Raw genomic sequence first — 13,454 nt, forward strand, 5'->3', positions numbered from 1 at the left:
TGAGATGATTTATGGAAGACTGTCTCAAACTTGTCTATTAGACATTTTACTGGAAATTTTTTAATGTAGTAAAGGACCAGTGATTACTTGAGAATGACTATTCTTCAGTAAGTCTTGTCTCACAGGAGACTTGTTAACAGGCTTGGAGCTTGTTATTATCTTCAAGAGAACATAGCAAGGAATTAAATAACAAAGCTACAAAGCCCATCGTTTTGAACATCGTTTTGAACAGATTGATGCTTTTGTTTTGTTCATAACTCACGGACTTTGCATGTTCATAAAAGCTGTTACATACTTTGGAAACTTCAGGCATACCTTCAGTCCTCCTCTGTATTCGATTCCTACTGACTTCATAGTAACTGCTGTTCCCAGCAGAGCTCAATGACAGCCGGCGCAGGATCGGGGCTGAATTTGAGGTAGCAGTCACTGGCTGAAAGGAATTCCTGTAATATGCTGCACTCCCCGAAGTACGATATTCAGTGGAATTTTGACGGGCTGGGCTTGACAGATTTACTGAATTAAGTGCAGAATCCATAGAGTCCTCAGAAAAGCGATGCTCTTTGGAAGTGCTGTTTTCTTCTATACGTAACGTTTCTGCTACAGAAAACAAAAGCATCAATCTGTTCTCTTGAAGATAATAACAAGCTTGTAAAAAAGGGCTGATCTGAAATAATAAACACATTTTCCTTACTCTGTCTTGTATCTGAACAGGTATTAACCAGACCCAGTTGTACCACAGCACTGGTAAAATACTGAAAGCAGAAGGCACTGCCATGTGATCTTATGCTGTAAGGCAGGCCCTGTAAGTAATAGACTCTGATTTAAGAACTGTTCAGAAAATCCTGGACTCCCAGTGATATAAAGTATACTCCACCAGGACTATCTTAATAAAGTAGTTCACAAACATACATTCTTGACTATGCTTAAGGAGTTACAAAAGTGATAGAATCTCACTGCAGGTTACTTCAGTTCTTTCTCCCTACCCTAGGTTCACAAACAAGTGAAGAAACAAAAAAATTAGAAACATCTTCACATACCAGTTATCATTTCTGCAAGCCGAGATTACAGCTTTGAGAGTGCGGGAGATATTTCCATCCTCCTGATGGCTGAGCCAAGAGGGAAAAAGGGGAGGGGAACAAAAAACGTCCATCTATGAGGCGAAAGCTCCCGAACGAGAAGCCCCGGGCACAATCCCGCGGCACCAACCCCGGCCCGCAGCGGGGGCCCGGCCACCGCCCTCAGCGGCCCCACCCGCAGCCCCGCGCCCGTTGCTCGGCAGCTGCGAGCCAACCGAGCCTGCCGGGAAGGCGGAGGGGCAGCACCACGGATAGCTCCTATTGGTCGAAGGAGGTGAGGGCGGAGCTCGAGGACGGCCGTCTTCTTCGCTATTGGCGGAGAGAGCCGTCAGTGCGGGGCGGGGGGCGGGGCCTCGCGGCTAGCGGGGTCGCGTTGAACTCCGCGTTAGGGCGGGGGAACGGAGCGAGGGAGCGGCGGCGGTCGAGGGTAAGCGAGCCGCCGGCTGCGAGGAGAGCGGCGCGAGGTAGGGAGCGGCGCGGGGGCCGTCCTCACCTGTCACCGGGCGCTCAGCCCTCCCTCCTCGCGGCCCCCGGGCTCCGGCCGCGGGCGCGGTCCCTCGCGGTAGCGGCCGGGCTGGGGCTGTGCTTTCGTCTAAGGGGACCCTCGTCCGAGGGAGGGCGGCAGGCAGGCAGGCAGGCTGTGCGCGCGGTGCCACCGGCTGTGCGCCGCTGCGCGGACGGATGCCGGCTGCCCTCAGGTAGGTGGGAGGGGGGCGGAGAGGGCAGACCCCGGGAAGGCCGCCTCTGGGCGCGAGGGCTCCCCGCCGCCGTCGCTGCGGCAGGCGGCACCTCGGAGTGGCGCTGCGCGAGGGGGGGAGCGGCTGGGGGCTGCGGCTGGGGGCTGCGGCTGGGGGCTGCGGCTGGGGGCCGCCTCCGTGCGCGGGGCGGGGGGAGTTGCGAGGGCAGAGCCGCGCGATTTCTTATTTGTATAGCCGCGCTTCTTTTCACAGCAACGTGAATAGCTGTAAAACACATAATTCTACCTAAATTAAGTTGTTTAAATTGGAGATAAACAGATGTCTTAGACCTGCTTCTCTTTTTTTGCTGGAAGAAGTGAAGTCAATCACATTCTCTTACAAACAGGGCCTGGGTGTCCCTGTAGACAGCAGGGTGACCACAAACCAGCAATGTGGCCTTGTGGTCAAGAAGGCCAATGGTATCCTGGGATGCATTAAAAAGAATGTGGCCAGCAGGTTGAGTGAGGTGAGTGAGCAAAGTATTATTTACTAACCAGCTAACTGCAGGAGAAGACTCTTAACAGAATAGAAATTTATGTTCTTAACATGCTCCTTTTTGAAGAAAATGGTAGAAAAGACAGAAGTGAGGAATAGAGGATACTTAAACCAACCTGGATCCACTAGAAAACTTCAAAGTAGGGACAGTTACAAAAGCTCAGCTATTCCATTGAGGGAGTAAGCACAAAAAGAAAGACTGAAGCCTTTAGCTAGCAGTTTGTCAGAAAACAGTCTTAAATATGCGCAAGGGTGGAAAGAGACTTCCTATTTCCTTAAATGCAAGCAGATTGAAACAGTTTCTTTTGATTTCTGTATCTATGATTTTCATAAGCAGTTGCAAGAACGGTGTTCTCAGATTGGATGTTATGAGTAAATGCTTGTGTTGCATTTAAGGAAATAATAAACAGCAACTATTTCTCATCCAAGAAAAAGACAAACACGTAAGCTGAATGAGCAGCTTATATACATATATCCCCTAGATATCTGTAGCACTCCCATGGTGTTAGCTTATTAACATTACAGGGATTATTAACATTACATTCTATTTTTTTCTCTCCAAAGCATTCATAGTTGCTTTCATGTTTAAACTTGTGTCTTTCTGTAAGGGTTGATCAGGAAATCACTTTAATTTCTGTATTTTTAAGAATCTAGGCGTTCCTAAAATAGTTGGTGGATTACATGAGCAATGTGGGTAGGAAATAAATGTATTATTACCCTGAATTTGAGATAGATCTGTTCAAGGCTTTCTTCTGTACAGTACTGCAGCCTTCACAAAGCCCTGCTCACAGTATGTATAGTTTGATTACTGCTTTTTTTCTTTATGTATTTTGCATAGTACATAACAGTAATGAAGAATAAGATATAAGATAAACATGTACAGTAGAAATAAAGTGCAATGATTCTTCTTGGACAGATGTGCAACTTCTGAGATGTCTGTAGGACAAATTCCAGCTTTTGAAAAGCATAGCACAGCTAACAGTTCTGTAGAGTGTCTATAAACTCCTCTTTCTGGTTTATTTGGATGTGAATTTTCTGTTTGCTTGTTTTGTTTGTTAGTTGATTACATTCTGTTGCCTGTGACATTAAAGCAAAATCTACATATGTAGATTTGGTAGTGTTAGAGGTTTACCACTAAACTGTGGCATGCTAGTTTAATCTGATGATTCACTTCTGAGAATATAAAAACAGAAGTGAACTTTGCTTTCAGATGAATTATTTAAATTTCTTCCGCTCTTCAAAAACAGAATCAGTTTCACTTATGAAATCAACATGGATGTTTATGTTTCTTACAAAAAAACTTTTATTCTTCTAGTTTTGAACCTGATTTAGCATGAAAAATACTAAGCTGAAACTACTATTTTTGTTAACCACGTTTATGTTAATGGCACTTAAGCAATCCAACCAGGATCAAAGCTCCATTGTAGGAACTGTGCAGATGCATAGCAGTAGACATATCCTGCCCTAAAGAAAAAGCAAAAATAAATAACGTAATGAAATGGAACACAAAGTAACTGGTAAAGTTATAAGAAGCATCATAGGGGGAAAAAAAAATAGATGGACAAAGAATAAAAAAGAGGTTTGAGACAAAAATAAAAATGTTCTTACTGTCAGATTTCAGAAGTTGTACAAGGAAAAGGAGTAAAAAATTAAATTTATACAACGAGGATGTCCAGAAAATCTAAGAAGTTAATCTTGATTTTACATTGAACAAAAATAGAATGAATAAAAATCCTTAGGTCTCACAAATACGTATGTTATGATCATAAATGCACCATTAAGAGTCTTTCAACATCTTCTTAAGCAATTTATTCATTTTATCTTTAGAGGGTAACAATGTGGAGCAAAAAAGTTTTGCAGTCCTCTGTGATAGAACAAGTGGCAGCAAACCTTTGAGGAGAAAGAGTAAGATGGATGGCCTTAAACAGTTTTTGCTTTTATTAATGGAGCCTGATTTGTTTTCACAGAAATGAGGCAAATAATAAACATACACAGAAAGGAGAGTAGGAGATAGAAGGACAACAAGAAAAAAAAAATGGAGTGTCAAATTTTCTCCCAAATGGACTTGCAAGAGTTGACAGTGACTTACTAGAGCATTAATTTCTTCTTTACAGCTTTATTCAGGTCTAAGACAGAAAAAAAGAACATGCACACGAGTCTTCCAATCCATATTTTCTATGTTATTTAAAGTAATAAGGTTATGTATGGTATTTTATGTTGGTTTCATTTACATTTGCAGGTACTAAAATCTAACAAGTTTCTCAAAACCTGTAACAGAAAAATGCTGAGAAGAATCAAATTTATTGCTCTCTCTCTTCACATACATTGGGCTTATGATCCTCCCACTTCAGTGGCTGCTCTTCCATGTATTACTGAGTGCAATCATGTACAAATATAAGATAAACATTTTCTTTAAAGTATTTATAGTATGTTGCGCTCAAATAAATATTTGAGAAAATAAAGAAATAACCTGACAGCTATTAATCAGAGTTTTATTGCCTTTAATATATGATCCATCCTGATATAGCAATTATTGTTGTTTTAGTAAATGCATTACCTCACTTTTACAGGTTTATTTTCAGCCAGTATATCTATCCTTTTGCTCAACACAACAGAGGACTTTCCAATAGCCAAAAAACATTCTGCCTTTAAATTAAATTAATCTTCTTGGAAATATTACTCTTCCAACTCTCCTGTTCTGTATGTCAGCTACTGCTCAAAGCTGTCTACTGTTCCTCCTGTTAACCATACAGTTATTAAAACTTGGTATATGAATACCTTTTCATCATATTTATCCACAATAAATGAATGAGACTTCTCCCCATAGAATCTTTCTATGAAACTTTCCATCCCTCTGTCTTTCTGCTAAATCTCAAATAATCTGAACTGCAGTTCATTTAGATATTAGACCTCAGGTTCAGATAACATCCTTGAGGTAATAAAATGTTATTGTCTGACAGATCTAAAGTGATATTTTTCCTGTAGAAAATTCCATGGGGCACTTACACTGAAACTGAGAAGTGTTTTTCCTTCTCTTGCTGAGTGAGGGTTTAAATAGGAAATGCATATACACAGAGCAAAATTTGGAAGGTAACATTTCCCATCAGGTCTTTTCAGTATTACAGAGCAAGAAAAAGATTTTTAAGACTTGCATGTGCTGATTAAGGTGATTGAATTTTTTCTACTATTATTTTCCTTTTAGTTTAGCAATAAAGAAATACATTAAAAAAATGCAGTAGGGGAAAGATCTGCCCATGGATTTGTTGTATTTGTGCATATCTAAATAGCAGTACAGGCATCTTGTCATCCCAAGGACACCATGGAGTATTCATATAATATAAAGAGAGATGATGGGGATTTTCTAATAACTAAATTGGAAATCAGAAAAATCAGAAATGTTACTTTTTTTTTTTTTTTTTTTTTTTTCCCAATTTACCAGTTTGCAAGCAATGCCTCCTTTTCCATAAAGACAGCTCTTCAAGAAAGCCCATTTCTAACACTCACAGACCTGTGCAGAACACCGTTTTTCATAGATGACAGACAGTAACTTTACAATAACATCAGCCATTTCTTTCAACACTGTCACAAATACCATTCAACAACAAATAGCATTCAACTAGGCCTCAACTGCCTAATTTCATTGAAGCCTGTATACCTTTCATTCAGTGTTAACATTACTTGAAAAAAAGTGTTTGGACGTTACATTATATTATCCTCAGTTCATCGTGTTGTAGCAGATCTAATCTTTAATGAAAACGAGACATGTAGGAATCCTATTTGAACTTTTCTTTTATCTTCACTCTTATTTCAAAAAGAAAGTTGTTGATTAAACACACCTAGTGACAAACCAACATGTGATTATCATCTATAATAAATGATACTCCTGCTTGGTAGTATAATTGTATTTGCTTTTCTTGTTGCCTTTGCTTGCTTCATCCACACCAGTAGATGTGTTGAGAAAACTGACTGGGAGAAAAGAGGTCATTCCCTGGTCCTGGTTACAAAGACAGCACAGACACAGCCCATGGTGACTGAAAAACAAGGAATAAAGAGGTTCAAGACTGTACTGCAAAAGTGTATTGCAACTGCAGGTTGCTTAAAGAAGTAGAAGCAAAGGGAATGTCCACAGGTTTGAAAAAGTGGCCTGCAACTACACAATATTCATTGTTTCAGAAAGGAGATTTAACGATGCAAAATCTTTGGCAAGAAAACAGTTGTTTTTAGGGATCAAATAGAGAGAGAAATAGTGCTGGGGACCTAGACTCCATTTAGGACATAATACTTGTCTTGTCTCTACACATGAAAATATTTTAAATTACTAGCTGAGAGATCAGGGGTCCTGAACCATGGTATGTTCATTATTGTTGATTGCATGTACTGTGTCATATCACTTAAAAAATTAAAAACATTAATGGCACTGAAATTTCAAACTGGGTGCACGTACCACTGTGCATAACAACTGACAAGCTATTATCTACGTTGATTAAAACTCTTAGTGCTAGTGTTTTAGCTTCTCCAAAAGCAAGGAATAAACAATTTGAATGTAGGCTTTATCAGTATTTGTACTTGTAATAAAACCAGGAATATTCATAGAATCATAGAATCATAGAATTTTTTTTTGAGTTGGAAGGGACTCTTACAGACCATTGAGTCCAGTTCCCCAGTAATGAACAGGGACACCCACAGAGGTCAGAGACCTCAGAGGCCTGTCCAGCCTGACCATGAATATCTCCCCACTGCCATAATGTTGTCTTGCCCCAGACCTATACAAGACTACAAAGTGAGTCACCAGCTCTGGATTCCTACTTAGGAGGGGTTTGCCATCAAGATAGACAGCAAGTCTCCATGTAACCCTCTCCTCTAGGCATCAGCCCTGGGAAACATGCTGCCAAATATTCTTCAGAAAAGCATCTTAGAGAGGTTTCTGTGAGCAGATGGGGGACATTTGATGAAGCAAACGGATGCTGGGTAAGCAGTAATTCTCACTCAACAACCAGCCTGGGGGCTCCGTTCTTTCTTCATTTCCATTCTTTCTGATGGAAATGTCCTTGAAACTTAATTGAGTTTGCATGGAATTTTACACTTTTTGGATTTCTAATGTTTCTCATCATTAATCCTTAAATATGTGTTCCACAATACCACTAACCAATTATAGAAAAATAATTTAAAATAATCATGTATCAAACTTTTTTAAAATTCTATTTGGAAGGTAGGAGACCTAATTACAGGCATGGGACTTTAATGTATGTGCTGAAAACTGAAACTCAATATCTACTTTTTCATTGCTCTTCAGCAACCTGAGCAAATAGATTACCTCCTGTGATAGGTTTCTGACAGTCCCTCTTAGTTTGACAGTTATTTTAGAGAGAGTCACTTTTGTATATAATGAAAGGAAAAGTTGCCAAGCATACGTACATATTTTATGTTTCTTAAAACTTAAAAGCTAGAGGAAAGACTCCATTTCTAGTCATGCCATTTTAAAATCAGAGTATTTGTACCGTCCGCCAGGTTTACATCAATGACACAGAATGGCATCTAGCCCAAGGGCTGAGTTACATTTCTTGCACAGGAAGGGCAGCTTTTATAATTGAGTGTATCAGTTACTGCTTTGAACTTTTTTTGTGTTACTACATTCATGTGAAAATATGATGTGCATTTTCACATCTTCTATGTATGCCAAAAGAATTAAAAGCAATTTCTATCGAAGTGTTTCCTTGAAATTGCAACATAAAAAATATATAAATATTAAAAACAATAAAACAAAACAAGACATTTTCTCCCAGAAATACCAGGACTCTTAGAAATACCTCACGTTTCATCTCAAGAATACTGCTTTCCACTCCTCAAGATCACACTGACTCCCATCACAATGGCCTTTTCTCCCACATACACCAGCTTTCTCCCAAATACACGACGTTTTCTCCCACATACACCCGTTTTCTCCCAAAAATGGGACATATTCTCCCAGAAATGCCAGCTTATTCTTTAAAAAACGGCCTTTTTTCCCCAAAATACCAGCCTTTTCCCTCTCTAGCATCTGTTTCCTCACCAATACCTGGCATTTTCTCCCAGAAACACCAGCTTTCTCACAGATACATCACCTTCCCCCCCCCACATCAGACCTCTTCTCCCAGAAATACCAGGACTCTGCTGAATATTTCCCATTTCCTCCGGAACATACAGCATTACACTCCGCAAGAGGACAGTTTCTTTCAGAAATGTGGCATTTTATCACAGATACACCATTTTTATGCCCAGTAGAGCTCCTTTTCTCCCAGAAATAGCACTGCTCTTAGGAAGAGCTCCCATTTTCTAACCAAAATGCTGCTTTACACTCCTCAAGATCACACTTACCCCCATCAAGATGGCAGTGTCAGAGAAATACCAGCTTCTGCCCCCAAAATGGGACTTTGGCTCTCCAAAACAAGACATTTTCTCCCAGAAATACCAGGACTCTTAGAAATACCTCACGTTTCATCTCAAGAATACTGCTTTCCACTCCTCAAGATCACACTGACTCCCATCACAATGGCCTTTTCTCCCACATACACCAGCTTTCTCCCAAATACACGACATTTTCTCCCACATACACCCGTTTTCTCCCAAAGATGGGACATATTCTCCCAGAAATGCCAGCTTATTCTTTAAAAAACGGCCTTTTTTCCCCAAAATACCAGCCTTTTCCCTCTCTAGCATCTGTTTCCTCACCAATACCTGGCATTTTCTCCCAGAAACACCAGCTTTCTCACAGATACATCACCTTCCCCCCCCCACATCAGACCTCTTCTCCCAGAAATACCAGGACTCTGCTGAATATTTCCCATTTCCTCCGGAACATACAGCATTACACTCCGCAAGAGGACAGTTTCTTTCAGAAATGTGGCATTTTATCACAGATACGCCATTTTTATGCCCAGTAGAGCTCCTTTTCTCCCAGAAATAGCACTGCTCTTAGGAAGAGCTCCCATTTTCTAACCAAAATGCTGCTTTACACTCCTCAAGATCACACTTACCCCCATCAAGATGGCAGTGTCACAGAAATACCAGCTTCTGCCCCAAAATGGGACTTTGGCTCTCCAAAACAAGACATTTTCTCCCAGAAATACCAGGACTCTTAGAAATACCTCACGTTTCATCTCAAGAATACTGCTTTCCACTCCTCAAGATCACACTGACTCCCATCACAATGGCCTTTTCTCCCACATACACCAGCTTTCTCCCAAATACACGACATTTTCTCCCACATACACCCGTTTTCTCCCAAAGATGGGACATATTCTCCCAGAAATGCCAGCTTATTCTTTAAAAAACGGCCTTTTTTCCCAAAATACCAGCCTTTTCCCTCTCTAGCATCTGTTTCCTCACCAATACCTGGCATTTTCTCCCAGAAACACCAGCTTTCTCACAGATACATCACCTTCCCCCCCCCACATCAGACCTCTTCTCCCAGAAATACCAGGACTCTGCTGAATATTTCCCATTTCCTCCGGAACATACAGCATTACACTCCGCAAGAGGACAGTTTCTTTCAGAAATGTAGCATTTTATCACAGATACGCCATTTTTATGCCCAGTAGAGCTCCTTTTCTCCCAGAAATAGCACTGCTCTTAGGAAGAGCTCCCATTTTCTAACCAAAATGCTGCTTTACACTCCTCAAGATCACACTTACCCCCATCAAGATGGCAGTGTCACAGAAATACCAGCTTCTGCCCCCAAAATGGGACTTTGGCTCTCCAAAACAAGACATTTTCTCCCAGAAATACCAGGACTCTTAGAAATACCTCACGTTTCATCTCAAGAATACTGCTTTCCACTCCTCAAGATCACACTGACTCCCATCACAATGGCCTTTTCTCCCACATACACCAGCTTTCTCCCAAATACACGACGTTTTCTCCCACATACACCCGTTTTCTCCCAAAGATGGGACATATTCTCCCAGAAATGCCAGCTTATTCTTTAAAAAACGGCCTTTTTTCCCCAAAATACCAGCCTTTTCCCTCTCTAGCATCTGTTTCCTCACCAATACCTGGCATTTTCTCCCAGAAACACCAGCTTTCTCACAGATACATCACCTTCCCCCCCCCACATCAGACCTCTTCTCCCAGAAATACCAGGACTCTGCTGAATATTTCCCATTTCCTCCGGAACATACAGCATTACACTCCGCAAGAGGACAGTTTCTTTCAGAAATGTGGCATTTTATCACAGATACGCCATTTTTATGCCCAGTAGAGCTCCTTTTCTCCCAGAAATAGCACTGCTCTTAGGAAGAGCTCCCATTTTCTAACCAAAATGCTGCTTTACACTCCTCAAGATCACACTTACCCCCATCAAGATGGCAGTGTCAGAGAAATACCAGCTTCTGCCCCCAAAATGGGACTTTGGCTCTCCAAAACAAGACATTTTCTCCCAGAAATACCAGGACTCTTAGAAATACCTCACGTTTCATCTCAAGAATACTGCTTTCCACTCCTCAAGATCACACTGACTCCCATCACAATGGCCTTTTCTCCCACATACACCAGCTTTCTCCCAAATACACGACATTTTCTCCCACATACACCCGTTTTCTCCCAAAGATGGGACATATTCTCCCAGAAATGCCAGCTTATTCTTTAAAAAACGGCCTTTTTTCCCCAAAATACCAGCCTTTTCCCTCTCTAGCATCTGTTTCCTCACCAATACCTGGCATTTTCTCCCAGAAACACCAGCTTTCTCACAGATACATCACCTTCCCCCCCCCACATCAGACCTCTTCTCCCAGAAATACCAGGACTCTGCTGAATATTTCCCATTTCCTCCGGAACATACAGCATTACACTCCGCAAGAGGACAGTTTCTTTCAGAAATGTGGCATTTTATCACAGATACACCATTTTTATGCCCAGTAGAGCTCCTTTTCTCCCAGAAATAGCACTGCTCTTAGGAAGAGCTCCCATTTTCTAACCAAAATGCTGCTTTACACTCCTCAAGATCACACTTACCCCCATCAAGATGGCAGTGTCACAGAAATACCAGCTTCTGCCCCCAAAATGGGACTTTGGCTCTCCAAAACAAGACATTTTCTCCCAGAAATACCAGGACTCTTAGAAATACCTCACGTTTCATCTCAAGAATACTGCTTTCCACTCCTCAAGATCACACTGACTCCCATCACAATGGCCTTTTCTCCCACATACACCAGCTTTCTCCCAAATACACGACATTTTCTCCCACATACACCCGTTTTCTCCCAAAGATGGGACATATTCTCCCAGAAATGCCAGCTTATTCTTTAAAAAACGGCCTTTTTTCCCCAAAATACCAGCCTTTTCCCTCTCTAGCATCTGTTTCCTCACCAATACCTGGCATTTTCTCCCAGAAACACCAGCTTTCTCACAGATACATCACCTTCCCCCCCCCACATCAGACCTCTTCTCCCAGAAATACCAGGACTCTGCTGAATATTTCCCATTTCCTCCGGAACATACAGCATTACACTCCGCAAGAGGACAGTTTCTTTCAGAAATGTGGCATTTTATCACAGATACGCCATTTTTATGCCCAGTAGAGCTCCTTTTCTCCCAGAAATAGCACTGCTCTTAGGAAGAGCTCCCATTTTCTAACCAAAATGCTGCTTTACACTCCTCAAGATCACACTTACCCCCATCAAGATGGCAGTGTCAGAGAAATACCAGCTTCTGCCCCCAAAATGGGACTTTGGCTCTCCAAAACAAGACATTTTCTCCCAGAAATACCAGGACTCTTAGAAATACCTCACGTTTCATCTCAAGAATACTGCTTTCCACTCCTCAAGATCACACTGACTCCCATCACAATGGCCTTTTCTCCCACATACACCAGCTTTCTCCCAAATACACGACATTTTCTCCCACATACACCCGTTTTCTCCCAAAGATGGGACATATTCTCCCAGAAATGCCAGCTTATTCTTTAAAAAACGGCCTTTTTTCCCCAAAATACCAGCCTTTTCCCTCTCTAGCATCTGTTTCCTCACCAATACCTGGCATTTTTTCCCAGAAACACCAGCTTTCTCACAGATACATCACCTTCCCCCCCCCACATCAGACCTCTTCTCCCAGAAATACCAGGACTCTGCTGAATATTTCCCATTTCCTCCGGAACATACAGCATTACACTCCGCAAGAGGACAGTTTCTTTCAGAAATGTGGCATTTTATCACAGATACGCCATTTTTATGCCCAGTAGAGCTCCTTTTCTCCCAGAAATAGCACTGCTCTTAGGAAGAGCTCCCATTTTCTAACCAAAATGCTGCTTTACACTCCTCAAGATCACACTTACCCCCATCAAGATGGCAGTGTCAGAGAAATACCAGCTTCTGCCCCCAAAATGGGACTTTGGCTCTCCAAAACAAGACATTTTCTCCCAGAAATACCAGGACTCTTAGAAATACCTCACGTTTCATCTCAAGAATACTGCTTTCCACTCCTCAAGATCACACTGACTCCCATCACAATGGCCTTTTCTCCCACATACACCAGCTTTCTCCCAAATACACGACATTTTCTCCCACATACACCCGTTTTCTCCCAAAGATGGGACATATTCTCCCAGAAATGCCAGCTTATTCTTTAAAAAACGGCCTTTTTTGTCCAAAATACCAGCCTTTTCCCTCTCTAGCATCTGTTTCCTCACCAATACCTGGCATTTTCTCCCAGAAACACCAGCTTTCTCACAGATACATCACCTTCCCCCCCCCACATCAGACCTCTTCTCCCAGAAATACCAGGACTCTGCTGAATATTTCCCATTTCCTCCGGAACATACAGCATTACACTCCGCAAGAGGACAGTTTCTTTCAGAAATGTGGCATTTTATCACAGATACGCCATTTTTATGCCCAGTAGAGCTCCTTTTCTCCCAGAAATAGCACTGCTCTTAGGAAGAGCTCCCATTTTCTAACCAAAATGCTGCTTTACACTCCTCAAGATCACACTTACCCCCATCAAGATGGCAGTGTCACAGAAATACCAGCTTCTGCCCCCAAAATGGGACTTTGGCTCTCCAAAACAAGACATTTTCTCCCAGAAATACCAGGACTCTTAGAAATACCTCACGTTTCATCTCAAGAATACTGCTTTCCACTCCTCAAGATCACACTGACTCCCATCACAATGGCCT

At 41.8% G+C, this 13,454-nt stretch overlaps 1 long non-coding RNA gene across 1 annotated transcript; it reads left to right on the forward strand.

Moving 5' to 3' along the window:
* The first annotated feature begins 1,419 nt into the window (after positions 1-1,419).
* Positions 1,420-4,901, forward strand: LOC149919751 (uncharacterized). The gene is made up of 3 exons (XR_016463692.1): positions 1,420-1,540; positions 2,160-2,279; positions 4,548-4,901. It is a non-coding gene; the product is annotated as an uncharacterized LOC149919751 (long non-coding RNA).
* Positions 4,902-13,454: the final 8,553 nt, after the last annotated feature.

Source organism: Phasianus colchicus, chromosome 1 (assembly GCF_987193195.1).
Source record: "Phasianus colchicus chromosome 1, bPhaCol1.hap1.1, whole genome shotgun sequence".
NCBI classification, from domain to species: Eukaryota; Metazoa; Chordata; class Aves; order Galliformes; family Phasianidae; genus Phasianus; species Phasianus colchicus.